The 17,254-nt window shown below is 46.5% G+C and overlaps 1 protein-coding gene across 2 annotated transcripts in view; it reads right to left on the bottom strand.

Annotated features, from left to right (window-relative positions):
* Hsd17b2 (hydroxysteroid 17-beta dehydrogenase 2) overlaps nucleotides 1-17,254 on the bottom strand; it is a 67,497-nt gene that overhangs the window by 35,079 nt on the left and 15,164 nt on the right. The gene's annotated exons all lie outside the window — the stretch shown is intronic.

Genomic DNA, 17,254 nt, shown 5'->3' with positions numbered 1-17,254 from the left:
CTTGTACACTGTGGGAAAAAATGTACCCAATTTTGATAAAGGTTCTCTCCTTTTCCCGGGTCCTGATGCACCCTCTATCTGAGCCACCAGGTCACCTCTTCTTCACAACCCCTTCTCAGGCTGGACTGGCCTCTGGGGTCCCATCAGCCTGATCCAGATGCTCTTGGTCTTCCCACACCCAAATACCCAGGTCTTTCTGGCCTTCTTGGTTTCTCCCTAGAGAAGCAGAATCCTCATGGCCCATCCTTGGGACACATGCAGGCCATTAGAACAGAGCATAGTCCCTTCTCCTGTTGCCCCGGACTAATCTGGGAATCCATGCAATAATCCTGCAGAACGGTCTCCCCCAGTTAAAAAGGTTCCTTTGGACTGATGGTTGACTGAATTTTTTTATTGTTTTATTATTTCTGTGTATGTGTGTTTGCATATGTGTGTGGTCTTGTGTGCCATGGCACATGCACATGACATGTGCAGGTCAGGGAAACACTTTGTAGAGTCAGTTCTCCCTTCTCCCTTTACACCGGTTGTTGGGATTGAACTCAGGTTACCAGGCTTGCACAAAAAGCCATCCTGCTGGCCCAATTGGCCAGGAAATTATAAAGCCACAGTATGTAAGAGAGAACATCCACTATGTACATTTGTGACAGAGCGTAGCATTGAGACCAGGTACTAACCTGTCCTTCCCTCCTGCCTGTGTGCGCTTGTGTGTGTATGGGGGTAGAGGGTGGCTTCTCAATGGAAACTTCCAGATTCACAGAATGGGCTTAAGAAAGGGGTCGAATAGGCTAATGTCTGTGAAGTGTTTTCACTGTGTTGAATCTAGGCAACAGCTCTGGAAGTCTGTTTTAGAAACCAGTTGAACATGGTGGCATAAGCTATGACCCAAGCTGAGGCAGGAGGACTGCTAGGAGTTCCAGGCCAGTCTTTGGCCACGTAATGAGTTCCAGACTGGCTTGAGCTTCAAAGAAAAACACTGCTTCGAAAACAAAATCCAACTATTACAAAGAACTATAGACAGCTAAGGGACGCTAAGAGCAGGAGAAACATCCTTTCCTGGGGAGGAGCATAGGAAGTGGTGACCCAGTACCAAATGCTTAGCCCCGAGAACAGATACATACACATGACATTCACAGACTGAGAAGGTTGCTTGTATGTATTTAAGAATATACATACATATGCTCAATGGCAAAAAAAAAGCAAACTAGGCCATAAACTTAAAAGAGAGCAAAAGGGGACATGAAGGGGGTTGGAGGGAGGAAAAAAAGGGGGAATGTTGTAATTACATTAAAATCTCAGAAAAGTAGGAAAAGATTTTAAAACACAATGTTGTGAACCATCTGAAGAACAAATAAATATGCAAAAGGCAATTTTTAATCCAAAAATGAAATAAAAGTGACATCATGCTCTCTTTTGGATTTTCAAGTCTTTGCGGGGAGTTTTAGCCAGTGGAAACTTCATCACTAGTGCCAAGCCGCTGTCAGGGAAAGCACGCGGAACCATTTGGAGCCTCCACTTCCTCATGAGAAAAGTAAGGTTCTAGTCAGCCCATCTCCTAGGCTGACCTGAGCAGTCAAAGTTGAGTGCTGCTCAGAAAACCTAACACGTCATAAATGACTGCAGTCAGCAGGTTCTGGCCCTCATGTTGGAGATCTGGCTGTCTATGCTGGCCCTCAACAAGGATGGAGACCTGATTGTCTATGCTGGCCCTCACAAGGATGGAGACCTGATTGTCTATGCTGGCCCTCACAGTGGAGGAGACGTGCTGCTTGTCATTTGTGTGATGGCCCAGAGGTCATGCAGAGGTCAGTGGACCTGAGGAGAACCGGAGGCCAGGGAGCTGAGATAAGATAATCTCTGAGTGCTCCTGAAGCCTGGAGCCCAGAGCCAAGCCAGCCCAGGATGAGTAAAGGTTTCCTCAGAGTTCTTCCCTGAGGCAGCTGCTCAGAACACTCTTCCCTAAGGTAGATTACAGCATGATGACCCAGTGCCAGTGGGCATCACTGACAACCACTCTGGACATGGAGCACAGGCAGCCTTATTATTACCAGGTGATAGAGGAGGAAACAGGAATGGCAGGTTCACTCTGTCAGCTAGGGCTGGCAGAGACAGTCTAGATGCAAACAGGGCTTGGGACATAAGCCCTGCAGAATGACATTCTCGTACCCTTCACTGCAGAGACCTGAGCACAGTATTGAGTATTGCATGGGCATTTAGGAGGCTTTGGAATACGAATGACTGAAGAGTAAAGAAGGGGCCTTTTTATTTTAATTTTTTGTTTGTTACACCAAATTACATAGGGCCATTTTCGTGTAAGTATATGAGGGTCTTTGAGCGGAACCCTCCCATTCTCCATTCCCTGCTCTCCTCTTCCCTTCTAGGGTCTCATTGGTCCCCTTGATTCCCTGGATAATTTCACTTTCGGGTCATCTGTATATACATTATCTTTCAAAACCTAGGATGCACAAATGAGAGAAAGCATGTGATCTCTCTCTCTCCGTGAGCATGTGTGTGCATATGTACACAGAGGTCTGAGTCCGTTGTCTGGTGTCTTTCTCAATCACTCCCCTCTTTGTTCATCTTCTGAGACAGTCTCTTACTGCACCTAGAGCTCACCAAGTTGAGCAGACCAGCTGGACAGCAAGTCCCAGGATCCTCCTGTCTTCATCTCCCCAGTGCTGACAGCTTTTGTCCATGAGTGCCGGGGATCGAACTTGGGTCCTCACACTTGTGCAATAAGCACTTTACGGACTCCGTCACCACTGCAGTCCTAATATTTGTCTTTCTGAGTCTGACTTAATTTATTCCATACGAGCATCTCTAGTCAGATCCATTTCCCAGCTAATGAAATCATGTCATTGTTCTTTGAGGCTGAAAAGGCGTCCATTGTTTGTATACACCGCATCTTCCTTGTCCACTCCTCTGCTGTTGGACACCTAGATCGTTTCCGTAACTTGGCTCCTGTAATAGTGGAATCTTTGTTGTCAGCGTTGAGCATGCCTGACTTATCATGACTAATGACTGACAGACCATGCGGAATCAGGACCTCAGCAGGGGACCAAGAGACACTGAGGTCTGGTGACAGGCTTTGCGAGCCTTCTGTCACTAGTGACTTAGGCATCCATCACCTGGAAACAAGCACTAAGTGCTAGAGTCCCATCTGGGCAAGAGTTGAGTGAATTCTATACAGCACTTAAATGTAAAACTTATCATAAAAAAAATATCTAGGTGTGGTACACGGCTATAATCCTAGCACTCAGAAGGCAAGTTACAGGCTCACCAGTGTGATTTCTTTCTTAAGAAAGAAAGGAAGGAGGAGAGAGAGAGAATGAACAGAAAGAAAGAACAAACAGAAAGAAAGAAAGAAAGAAAGAAAGAAAGAAAGAAAGGAAGAAAGAAAGAAAGAAAGAAAGAAAGAGAAAGGAAGGAAGAAAGAGAGAGAGAAGGAAGGAAGGAAGGAAGGAAGGAAGGAAGGAAGGAAGGAAAGGAAAGGAAGGAAGGAAAGGAACGGAAGGAAAGAAAGACAGACAGAAAGAAAGAAAGAAAGAAAGAAAGAAAGAAAGAAAGAGAAAGGAAGGAAGAAAGAGAGAAAGAGAGAGAGAAAGAGAGAGAGAAGGAAGGAAGGAAGGAAGGAAGGAAGGAAAGGAAAGGAAAGGAAGGAAAGAAGAAAGAAAGAAAGAAAGAAAGAAAGAAAGAAGGAAGGAAGGAAGGAAGGAAGGAAGGAAGGAAGGAAGAAAGGAAGTTTTACAAGCATAAAGTGTTAATTAAACCTAAGATGAATGGGTCCCAAACGTGACTTCTCAAATCTTTGGGTGTTTTCCTTTTTAGACTTTTCAGTTCTCTGCTGTTTTCACCATAACTTCTTCATTTAAATTTTATACATAACCAAGATATACTCTCTGCATGTATGACATCACCAATGAACTAATGAAAATACTATAGTAATAAAGTTATCCTACAGTCTAGTTTCATTAGTGCCATTGGAATAAAATTGCAGTATGTAAGTGTTTCTTGTTTATGACATCAAAGGACCTCCTTTATGTTAACTATAAACTAAGCTGTAGTGGGTACAAAATAAACACCTCAGAAAGCCACTATGTGCTGTTCCTTCAACACCACTACTCTCCAAAGAGCTTGTAAGAATCAGAAGCACACATGCACACGCACACACACAGTGTATAATCTATACCTTTCATTTTAATATGACTGTCCTGTGTTCCTTATTTGTCATACAGTCTCTCCACGTGCCTTAACATGGAGCCGTTTGTAGTCAAAATGGTGAAAAAAGCTGGAGCCCAGTTTTGTTCTGCAACTTACATACTTAGCTCATTCACGCAACCCAAGGCTTCCTTTATATGGTTTGCAAATTAAAGAACGTCACCAAGTAACATTTTTATTAGGTCTTGGAAAATTTTCTATGATTTGGATCATCTTCATTCCCACCCACTCCTCCCAGATCCACTCTCCCTTCCCTTCCCTACCCATCCCACGTCATCTCCTCTTTTTCCAAAGCATCATGTCCTATTTGTACCATCCATGCATTCCTGGGTGTGGGGCCACCCGCCACAGCGTAGTTGACCTATTCTGGGCCACACCCTTATAGAAATCTGACTCTCCCTCTCTTCGAGTCTATAATTGGTAATAACTCCTCATCCAGGTGTGGAACTTCATCTCCACCCGCCCCCTGCACGCTGGAATTTTGCCCTTTCTAACGTATACATTTATCCTACCGGTTAAATTGTAACTTGTAAAGTGACAAAATGGCCAAACAGTTCAATCCCACAGCTTCCTACTGCTTGCTCAGGGTCACATTGTTCTTCATCTCTCAGCTGTCTGGGGTACCCTAATTTTTCTCCTAAAATGTTACATAAGAGGAAACTCTGTATGAGCCCCGTTCTGTGTCAGGATGCACAGTCCTCTAACACACCCCTTTGTCTGTGAATTTTCTTTCAGTATCTGACTCACTACATTCTCCCCTGATTGTGCCCCCTTGAACCTTATTTGTGGTTTTTGAATTTAATTTATAACAAGTTACATATATATATATATATATATATATATATATATATAAAACAATAATAATTGAAGAAGAGGTCATGAGTTTGAGAGAGGGAGTGGCAGGGACACAGGAGGAGTTGGGCAGGGCTGGATATTACGTGAATATAGCATGAACCTAGGTATTCTCAAGTAGTATTTTTTAAGACCAAAAAATATATATCTTATTTCAAAGTGCGTTCACACTACTGACACAAGGGAGTGCTGTAGCACACATAAACGCCAGCCTGAGTTGAACTAAGTAGTCAAGGGGTAAGTGGTCCTGGTTTGGGAGTTCTTGGGGCCAGCCAGGTTGCCTGAATGAAATTCACATACCTTATGGATATGGGGCTGTGGGTAAGATGTATGCTTATAGGGTCCCTTGGGAATCCATTCCAAAGTGAAGAATGTGGAAGCTTCTAAATGGCCTCTCATCATGAAAACACATAGATAATAACACCTCCTGAGTTACAGTGAGAGCAATGAGAAGCATTAGCACCTTGCTGATCCAGCATAATTTGTCCCTCTCCTGGCTCGCCCTTGCCTGTGTGTCCTTGTATAACAGTGTGAATGGGCAACTACTTTCCGTATTACCATCCTATAAAGCAGCTCTACATAGTCCCATGCCATCCTCAGGACCATGATTGCTAGACAAAATTCTCACAGTTAACATGTGGCTGCAGGGCTGGGCGTGGAGTTCCGTGGTAGAGCACTTTGCCTAGCATGTGTGAAATCCAGAGTTCCATCCCCAGTGCTAGAGTGGGAGAAACTATGCAAAATGGTAAAAGTCTGGTTTCTGGAACCAGAATGCTTAGATTTGAATCCCAACTATGCCACATACCTGCTGTGTTACCTATACAAGCCAACTAACCTCTCTGTGTCTTTGTTTCTTCATCTATAAAACAGAGCAATACTAGGACTTACATAAGAGGATAGTAAAAAAAATGGTTTGATATATTAAATCTACTAGAATGGGACCCAACATAGAACAATTGCTGACTATATTGTGTGGAGAATTATTAAATAAATAGGGATATTTTTTTCTGAGGATGAGCTTTCATTGGCTATTTCTAGCTTCTGGAACAGCATTGATTTATGTTTTGATTGTCAAATTGTCACAGTGAGCTGGGGAGATAATTCAGTTGGTAAATGGGTGCTGTGCATGTAAGAAGACCTGAGTTCAATCCCCAGAACCCACAGAAAAGTGCTTAGATATACAGCCAAGCATGGTGACTCCCATCTGTGCTTGGAAAGTCTGTGGTCAATTTGGACTAAATAGTGACTTCTAGGCCAGCCTTCAATTCAGGGTGAGATCCTCCCTCAACAAACAAACAAACAAACAAACAAACAGGTGTGGTTGTGCACACTTACAACCTTAGCAGTAGGAAGGACGAGCTAGGCTGGTGCCTGGGGCTTGATGGCCAGTTGGCCTAGCCTAGCTCAGGCCAGTGAGAAACCCTAACAAAACAACATAACAATAAACAAAGCAAGACAGATAGATGGCTCCTCTGGTCTTTAGACACACACACACACACACACACACACATGCACACACATGCACAAGATTGTTAGAAAAGTTCTAACCATAGTGATGAAGTATCCAGGGACATGGCTCTGTCCCTAAAGTCTCTCTGACCCTTTATGTTACCAATGTCATCCGCACCCAGCAACAATGTAAAGCAAAGTCTATGGGCAGCAGCTTCAGGGGCACCAAGACCCTTTCTGTTATGGATCTCAGTCTACAGGAGCCACGGAAGCATAGAAACTGAAGATCTCCTGTGTATCCACAAGAGGCTATGCTCTGAATACAGTTCATTTGATTCACAAGGTAGTTTGTAAAAGTTTCAAAGACTCTGAACCAGAAAATATCATACACACAGACACACACACACAATGCATATCAAAGATTTGCCTCAATTCATCACAGAAGGGTGAGTCTTTAGCTGACCCGGAAAGTCCCTGTGTCTGTCCCTCGGCTGGGCACAGAGCTCATTACTCAGAAGTGAGCGCTCGTGTTTCTAAACACCAGCATTTCTCTGTAGTGTGACCTGCCCTACGCATGAACACTTTTGAATTGAGTCTCCTTTACTAAGGACATCTATTGGGAGTTGTTTATCTGGTTGCAAGTCTGTGGGAAATGGATGGAGAAAGAACTTTCCCCTCCCTTTAGCTTAAGACTTAGGCAACCGGCGTGATTGCCACTCTCGTGTTGACACTGCCTGTTTCCCATAATGTAGGTTAAGCGAGTCTAAGATGATAGATAAAATAAGACTAAGACACTAGGGAGACTTCCCTGAGGCCAGGCTGGACTCAGCTCTTGGTATAGGAGGAGCAGATTCCAACCACCCACCTCCCTTGTTTGTAACAGTGTGGAAAGATGCGAACTGCTGGGTTGACCAGATGGCTCCATGGATAAAGACTTGTGCCTTTCTCACCAAGCCTGATAACCTGAATTCCATCCCTGGAACCCACAAGTTGGAAGGAGAGAACCAACCCCTACCAGTTGTCCTCCAGTCTCCACATAGCACAGTGACACAACCACCCCCTGCCCACCACAAACACACCACCAACTGCAGCTCAGGGAGCACCCCTTGGAAGCAGCTACGGCTTCAGGTCGACTTGGTAATGACAATAGATGATCCTTTGCCTGTGGCACAATCTTTCAGAATAACTCTCCCATAACCTTTTTGTTCCTACATTCACATGAGCAACTGAGACGCTGAGAGAAGGTGTAGTGATTCACTGTGCACACGGTGGGGATGGGCTAGAGTCAACGCTCAAGCCCGACTGCCTCTTTCTGAGTATCCGGGCGGGGCAGGAGGAACATGTGCACAAAGCGGCACCAACAATGCCAGCTCCCTTCACAAGGGGCTGACTCTGGATTGTGTGCCCTGACACTGGGCACGTCTGCAATGTAATATTGAACCAACTCCCTTGCCTGCTTTTCAGAAGGAATGCAGTGGCTTTGTGCCCATTTGTGTGTGAAGAAGCAGCTTCCAGCCCTGCCACGAAACAAGTAGCAGAAAGGAGCCAGCAAAATCTTGGTTTTTAGGCAAGGTCTCCTATAGCCCAAGCAAGTCTCAAACTATCTATGTAGTTGAGGATGACCTTGAACTTCTGATCTTTCTGTCTCCATCTGTTAGGACTGCAGGCAGACACCGATAGACTTTGTTTTGTGCAGTGTTAGAGATGGAACCTAGCTAGGTAAACCCTCTACCGACTGAACCACATCCCTTGCCTGGCTGGATTTGAATAAAAGGAATGGTGCTGTGGTTTGTATCTGGAATGTTCCACAATGGCTGTATTAAAGACTTAGCACTCTACCCACATAGCATTCTCATTCAGAGGTAGATGAACCTAGAGGAAGGTCTTCAAGTCATCAGGGTCATGTCCTAGAAGAGATGCATATGACACCATCCCCTTCCTTTCTCCCTTACATGCATGCCATGAGGCTGAAAATTTGTTCTACCGTGCACTTCCTTCTCAATGTGATAGCCCACACTCAAAGCAGTGGGACCAATCTGCTATGATCGAAACTTCCAAACCTGGGAGCCCTTCCCTCTCTATCAGTTGAGTGTCTCCGGTATTTTATTATAGTAACTGAAAGTTGGTAAAGACAAATAGATACCAAGAATACAGTCCTGTCTTGGCTCCTCTCAGGAAGTGTGAAATCCTCCTGCCCTCCCCCCGTTAAATGAGCTCATCGCCGGTTACCTCCCAGTTACACTCATCACTCTCTGGGCAGTGTCCATCAACCACCAGGCTCTTCTCTAGGTCCTTACAGCCACTCAGCACCCCTCCCATTCCAATCCAGAGATTTGCATGCTTGCCTCCGTATTCTCCTTTCTGTACATGACAGTGGGGGAGGCCGGCTCAGCTCCACTCCACTGGCCTCCAGATTGCCACTCACCAGAGGTAAACCTTCTCAGATGCAACAGACCCTGGCATCAGAACACAGCCATATTGTTCCATATAGCACAGGCATACACAGGCTACCACAACACACAGGCTACACAATACTGCACGTGGCTCCTGTTGCGGATGTCCCTCAAACTGATGGAGGTTGGAGTGCGGCCTCTGATCAGCTGAGACATGCAGAATTCTAGACACGCCCAGCTGAGGTAAGAGGCTTTAGAAAGGGACTAACTGGCAAAAAACAGAAGAAGAAGGAGAAGAAGAAGGAGGAGGAGGAGGAGGAGGAGGAGGAGGAGGAGGAGGAGAAGAAGAAGAAGAAGAAGAAGAAGAAGAAGAAGAAGAAGAAGAAGAAGAAGAAGAAGAAGAAGAAGAAAAGAAAAAAATAGCCTACAGAACTCCCATTGTCAGCAGGTGGAAGGCAGTCATGACTTCAGTCCTGTGTCCCTGGGGTGTCATCAGAGTAATCTAAGGAGTCAGGGAGTGACTCCTCTGTTCATCCAATCTAGAATCCCTCACAGATACGCCAGGTATTAGGTTCCGTGGTGATTCTAAATGCTGTCGACAAGATGGCAGTCAAGATAGACCATCACAATGAGACGATCATGTCATCACAAGGAGGCCGGTCTCTTACTGGTTGGGAGCTGGCCAAGTAGGATAGGTCACATGGCCTGTGAACCCCATGGATCTGGCTATCTCTCCCGCCTTGGTGCTGGGATTACAAGCATGTGCCATCATGCCTAGCAGATTCAATGCTTACTAGACATTGATATTTTCCCAGACCCAGACCCCTTCTTTTTAATAGCAGTATTCACTTTTTTCACATTTGCCTAGTAACCATTTTCACAACAACAGTTTAGAGTAGAGCTGTTTTAGTGTAAGGAGCAAATCATTACAGTCCGTTTTCAGTCTGGGGTGTCTTAGAACTTATCCATGAACCACAGACAAGCAAGAGGTACGGGGCCCCCGTCTTCCCTTAGTATCACATGGTGCTTTTAGCCTGGGACTCTTTGTCTTAGGGTTGACAAGTTACGGACGGTCTTCTATGTGACTAATTAGGTTCAAGTAAATGGAAAGAGGGGTGCTCTGAACCCCAGGAGGATGAAGGATTTGGGGTATGTGTTAGGCAAGCTGGAAAGATGGTACCTTCCTGAACAACTCAGCCAATGAAGAATTCAAGGGGCGGGGACACGACTGGAATATAGAAAACAATGTTTTGTAGTAAGTGGATGCTCCAGTCATTTTTGGCTTTTCTCTGAGCTGATTTCTGACTTTGCAAGGCTGTAAAAACAAACCACTTATCTCCTTGCACTTAAACTCCCGTGGGTCTCCAGAATACTTATCACGGGGTAAGGATCACTATTTCTAGGTGTTCACAAACAAGGAGCACCAGGTTGCTTATGGACCTGGAAGTCCCAGAGTGTCTGTGTCTGTCACAAACAACCTTGTACTCACATACATCCCAGGCACAACCCCCTTGTATTCTAACTCATCTCTTTATTTATAGCCTCCAGGGAATGCAAACGCTTTGTAAATGGTTGCTCCACCATATTGTCCGGAGGAAAAGCCCGGAGGAGACGCACCCAATTTCTTTCCAACGTTTTCCATCTGAAGCCAGTCCATGATAGAGGTAACCAGCTGCCCTGAGTCAGCTCGGTACCTGGTCACTGTGAAATTCTGGGGTGTCCCTAGGGCACCTGTGAAGCAACACACAGCTAACGAGTGTGGGAATGGTCAAGTGGCCAGGAACTGAGGCTACTCAGTCGGCCACCGCCAACAAGCCAAACGAGCTATTTCACACCCGAGATGTCAGGGTAAGACAGGTCTTTGTTTCAAAACACGGATTTCTGGGCAGGAGAGATGGCTCAGCAAATAAAGATGCTTGCAGCCAAACCTGACTACCTGAATTCTCTCCCTGGGACTCACATGGTAGAAGGAGAAAACTGACTCTCCCAAGTTGTCCTCTGAGACCTCCACATGCATTCCAGGGCAGGCATGTGCATTATAACACACACACACACACACACACACACACACACACTATTTAAAACTTTTAAAAATAGATTTCATTACTTAGAAGAATTTTAGGTTTAGAGAAAGATTGGGAAGGCCATGCAGCGCCCCATAAATGTCACATACAATTTCCCATCACTAACATCTTGCTGAAAATGAGCACAAAGCAATTCATCTCAGTCATGACAAAAATTTTAAAAACAAGACTATGCATGAATGCTCTGGACACAAATTTGGTTGGAAAGGAAAAGGCTTTCTGGAAACTAGTGGCGGGATTGAGGCCGCTGTGGGGGGTCCCACAAAAGAACAGGGGATAAACACCAGGGAACTCAGATGTGTTGTTCATTGAAAGCTTGCTGTGATCTTTCTCCACCGCCCCTCCCCCAACCTCGCCTGTGTTCTCTTAGCAGTTTTGAGGGCCATTCTCACGGCAAGGCTGTATGTTTCTGGATGATGGGGTTACCAGAGGGATGCAACAACCCCTGGATGAACCGGTTTTGCAAGGCCAGGATGTGGACACCAAAGGAAAAGATACTTTGAAGCTGTTTTGTCATTGAGTCTGCTAGAACCTTCCATTGGAACTCAAACTGCCCTATTCAAGTTTGCATAACCTGGCTCCTCTGATCCAAGCCCATTGAGAGTAAGGCCCTTACTGTAGAATCCAGCTTTTCAGGACCCTGCTGGATATACCCCGGGAACCCTGAGCCAATCCCCACTTCAGACAGGAGAACTCGGTCTTGCTTCTAAAGCCCAGGAGTGAGCAAGCCCTTGTTTGATGGCTCATCCCCAGGAAGTTCTCAATGGATAAGATCATGAGGCTCTGTCAGAGTGATCATTGCCACTCCTACACCCGAGCGCCTCTTGACCTCTGCCCATAGATATTTATTCACCCATGTCTGCTGAGCCCTGCAAGCCAGATATCATGCTAGATACCGGGATTGTACAAGTCAGGAAGGTGTAACCTCTACAAGTTTTCATTGTCTCCACCTGCAATAAAAACAATACCACTCATCGGGTGGCTTGAACAACAGAAACCCATTCTTGCACAGTTCCAGAGAACAGAAGTCTGTGTCGAGGGTGCCAATAGGGTTAAGTTTTGGTGTGAAATGTCTTCCTAGCCTGGAGATGACAGTCTCAAATGGACGGAGGAAACAGAGAGAGAGAGAGAGAGAGAGAGAGAGAGAGAGAGAGAGAGAGAGAGAGAGAGAATGAGAGAGAATGCCTGTCTTCTTAAACGGGGCACTAATATGCCTTCCTTTTGAGAGTGGCAGCAAGCAAAGATAGATCGCCATGAAGGCCTCGGGCACACTTCGTGAGTAAAAGGTGGGGGGGGGGCACTTCTTGCCTTCCCCAAAGTGCCAAATGCCACCCATGTACCAAATGTGCGTCTTTGCACCCAACCATGTGGTGGCCAAGTCCCGCTTCCTGTGTTTGGTGTCACAGCTGAAGAACATGAAGATATCATCAGGGGAGATAGTGCCCCATGGACAGGTGTTTGAGAAGCCACATCTGGGTGAAGAACTTAGGCGTCTGACTGCACCCTGACTTCCACAGTGACACACACATGTACCGAGAGGATCGAGGCCTGACCACCTCTGGTGCCATCACGGTGCTACTGAGACATGGGTGCCTAGCATCATGCCCATGCACACTCCTGCAGATCATGAGGGTGGAAAAGATTGAGAGGGTAAGTGCTGCTGTCAAACAGCTCCAAGACTCCAAGATCAAGTTCCCGTTGTGAAGCACCAGCTTCGCCACCAAGAGACCCACTGAATAAAACTCCAGAGGGTCAGAAAAGGAGGGGGCACTAATACCATCATGGGGCCTCACCACAATCTCATCTAAAGTTAATCCCCTCCCAGAACTCTGTCTTGAGCAGGGAATTTCCGAGCGCTGAGATCACAGGGGTGTCCCCCCCACTCCTGCTATGGTGGCTTGGACACGAAGTGTCTCCCATTTGCTGATGGGGCTGCACACTTGGTTACCAACTAGTGGCACTGTTTGAGGATGCAGAGACTTGGTGGGGAGAAGGACTCAGCAGGGGTGGTTTCTGAGATGTTAGAGTCTGGCTCTGCTTCCTGTCTTCCTAATGAGGGATACAGGGTGACCAGCTGACTCTAGCATCTCCTGCTGTACCGTCATCTCTTGCTGATCCATTCTTCTTCATTGTCAATCTCTGTTCATCTTCACTCAGGACGATGAAAAATGATTAACATCTCCTGTCATTAATATCTCCTGTCATAAATATCATCTGTCATTATTATCTTCTGCAAATTACACAAGAGGTGGTTAGCTTTCACCTGCTTGGATCCCAGCATCCTCCAGGTCTTCCCAGCCTTGAGTATTTAAGGCTCTGGCTCTTTCCCATGAAGTACAAGTCCCTCTAATCTTGACCTCCTTATGGCCCAGACTTTGTAAATTCCCTGCGTTGATTTCAGTGCCTTCCACACAGCCAAAGCCTGTGTGCCTAAGAAAAGAATTTCTTAGAAAGCAGGTTAGATTAATGAGTGAAACCTGGTTCGGCACAGTGAGAATTGGAAGCCGAGGCCGCAGTCCACTGCCCTGGCAACAGCGAGACACTTCTGTATTCAAGGAATACCAAGAGAACCAACCTTCCCTGGAAGTATACCGGGTGATGGTTGTTTTGGCTGCTCCACTGATTAGAGTCTTTGTAGTAAAAAGAATCAAGTTGGATGAATTGAGGGAAGTGTAATGAAGAACACAGGAGGAGAAGGAAGAGATGGAAGAGAAGAGAGGAGAGGAGGAAGAGGGAGGAAGAAGAGGAGGAGAAGGAGGGGCAGTAAGACGCAGGAGGAGTCAGGGTGTGGCACCCTTGGCAGAGTGCTTGCCTCCCATGAGATGAAGCCCTAAGTTTGACCTCCAGCATGGTGTAATCCAGATGTGTTAATACACAGTTATAATCCAAACGCTTGAGAAGCTGAGGTTAAGAAATCAGCAGTTTATCTTCAACTACATAGCAAGTTTGAGGCCAGTCTGGGCTGCATGAGGCCTGCCTCGGTAGCAACAGCAAAGGCAGGAGAGGTCAAGGGACAGCAGACCCTTTCGGGGAAGTACGTACCATCAGGCAGGTTCTCTTCTAAACCCTGGAGCTGCCACGGGAGGAATCCAGAAAAGTTACAGTATGACCCTGGGGAAGAGACCTTTTAAGATGATGGAGCGGAGGAGCAAATACTCTGAGTTTCTTGGTCCTCCTTGTTTATGATCTCTAGCCAAACGTTGGCAGAGACCAACCTCAAATATAAAGAGCAGAAGGAGAGAGACAGCAGGGATGCAGACTGCAGAATGGTTATGCCCATAGCCAACACATCTGCCCAGAATCTGCCCCTCAACCCAGGAACGTGCACACACACACACACACACACACACACACACACACACACACACACACACTTTCTGGTAACAGAACCCTGTTATTTCCTGAAGGGAGGTGCTACAAGCTTAACCACATCTTTCAGTACCTCAAAATATGACCTTACACGGAAAGAGGTCATTGCTGATATGATGAGAGGAGAGGAGGGTTTATTTGGTTTACACTTTTAGATCACAGTTCTTTGCTGAGGGAAATCTTAATGCCAGAGAGTGGGTCCTTAGTCTAATATGCCTGGTGTCTCTATAAGGAAAAAAGAATACGGGGTCTGAAGATGTGTCTCAGCTGGTAGGTCCCTTGGCTGGCAGTCACAAAGCCCTGGGTTTATTCTGAACGCCATATAAGTGCTGTGTTGGCACACTCCTTCAATCCTAACACTCAGAGGGGTAGAGAGGAGGACCGAAAAATTCAAGGTCATTCTTGACCACACAGCACATTCAAGGCCTAGCCCTAGCCTAGTCTGCGTGAAACCTTGACTCCGTAAAAGGAAAAGGAAAATAGAAATCTGGACTTAGAGCTGTGGGGAAGATGGCGGGGTGTAGTAAGAGGAGGGGGCTGAGTCCCGCCGCCTGGCTAGCTTAACCCCTGAAATAACCACAAAAAAGTTGTATTAATTTAGTTACTGCCTGGCCCATTATTTCTAACCTCTTATTGGCTAACATCTTGATTTAACCCATTTCTAATAATCTGTATTTCACCACGCATACCAGGAAAGATTCAGCTGGCTCCATGGTGGCAATCTCAGGTCAAATGCAGGTACTGCCTGCTTGCCCTGCCCAGTCCAACATGATGGAGCCACTTGTGTCTCTGAGCCATGCACATGGATGGCACCGCTAGCATGGCGGAGCTGCTTGTGCCTCTGAGCCGCACGTAATGCTCCCCTTTCAGGCACACAGTGAGTCCAGTTGCCGTCAAGCAAGCCATAGCACTTTACTCACAAACCCCATTGAAAAGCTCTGTCTCCCGCAGGAACCAGACAGAGATCACGATGGTGGCACAGCCCAAAAACTGGTATTTCAAAACCGCCACTTTCTAGTAGACCTGATCCCGCTGCCTACCCAGGCAGGAAGAGCTGAACCACAGGCATGGTCTCAGCTATTTTGTTTCCGACCCCAAGTGGGCACACAAACATCAGAGCCCACAGCGGTGGTTGCGGGGAAGGGGAGCAGAGGTAGAGACAGTGACAGATGTAAGGGAGAGGTCATGAGGGCTGACAGAAACTGGCACAGCCAAGGGAAGACGCTTTCAGCCTGCAACCTTCGGAGGGCATGTGGAAGTTAAGTTACCAGAACTTCTGGTCTCCTGCCTCCGGGACTCTGAGAAGACTTCCTGTTGTCTTAAGCCAGCTCTTTGGGGTACAGGTTGAGCAGTTCCAGTCTCAAAGGAAGAGAATCCAAATTACTCCAACCTCCAAAACGACTTGAACATCAACATAAAGTCACAAGTGGGAAACACCAGAGATGACTTCGTGGGACAGGTGGCAGCCTGGACAGGGGCATACAATGCCTCATTGTATAAAACTGCCTTCAGGCCGTGTGTGTGCCTAGCAGATATGAAAAATAGATGTATTTCTTATTTTGATTTCGGTCCCACCCCAATGATATCTCATTGTGTATATATACAAATATTCTGAAGTCGCCTTTTGGTCAGGGAAACCCACTGCGCACCTTATTACCGAATCAGCCCTAGGGGATGAGTAGACCTTACCCTTCCTACCACATGTAATCCTGGTGGAGTACAAAGTTCATGAAAGCTAAGGGGATGAGGTGATTTTCGAGGCATTATGAACTTGAAGGATAAAAATGAAAGAGAAAATGATGGCCTCAATTCACATCCCAGCTCTGCCACTTACTGGCCAAGAGGGAGTTGGATGAGCCCATCTAGGGGGGAAGCATGTCTGAGGCACGGGGCTCCTTGGCTGGGTTTCTGAATACGTTGAACTCAAAGGAGATGGAGAGTTATACCTTGAGCAAGTTGGAAACCATTGGTTGCTCTTCTTACTTTCACCCTTCATCAGAATTTTAGATTCTTGAAGTTCACTGTGTCCTGTCCCACAGAGGGAGGTTACTCTCCACACGCAACTCCCTGCGTCTAAGAGGTGGGCAGATGGTAAATCCACTAAAGTTACCATCTGCACAAAGCTGATGTAGAAGAAGAAAACAGCCAGCCAGAAAGAGGCTGCCCTGGCTTCCCAGTGTTCTGCAAGACTCCCAAGTGTCCACGAGGGAGAACCTAAATCTGCGTGACCTCTCCAAACCCGGGCTCCTCACAGGAGGATTTGACGCTGGTCTCTTTTCCCAGGACCAGGCCCGTGAGAATTGCCTCACCCGACTGCTGCGTGATGCCATTAAATTACAAATATGACTTGATCCCTGCTTATGTTGCATCAAGGGAACTTCCTGAGCATCTGTTCTAAGCGTGGCACTGTGTGTACACAGCACTGAGGGGACAGTGTGAGCCTGCCCCCGGCACTGGCAAGCCAAGGCGAAGAGCCGAAGGAGGCTCAGCCAAACCACCTGAGGTCTGGGAGCCAGCAGAGAAGACTAACCAGCTAGGCACACTCTCAAGGGCACCATCTCCACACTGCAGATGAATGGAGACGCCACACTGTTATTTAAGTTGGTGCCAGGCCACGCCCCTGGTGTAGGTGACAGAACTATGAAACTGGAAGTCCGTGACTCCAAAGTACTTGCTCTTTGTGCTGTAGCAGGACACCATTATCACCTGGGTAAATGTACATGACCACTCAGATGCCTCTGTGTGTCAGGTCATTCATGTGTGTCCATGTTAACCAGGTGCCCAGTTTCAAGTACCCACTGTGTGTCAGGAAGTGTCTCAATTAGCATTAACAGCCAGCTTGACACAGTCTCGAAGCATTTCCCTGAACAGCCTCTGCTGAGTAATTGTCCT

The sequence above is a fragment of the Myodes glareolus genome, chromosome 22, assembly GCF_982192425.1.
Source record: "Myodes glareolus chromosome 22, mMyoGla1.1, whole genome shotgun sequence".
NCBI classification, from domain to species: Eukaryota; Metazoa; Chordata; class Mammalia; order Rodentia; family Cricetidae; genus Myodes; species Myodes glareolus.
The sequence above is the reverse complement of the archived record's forward strand: the minus strand, read 5'-3'. Positions and strand labels throughout refer to the sequence as shown.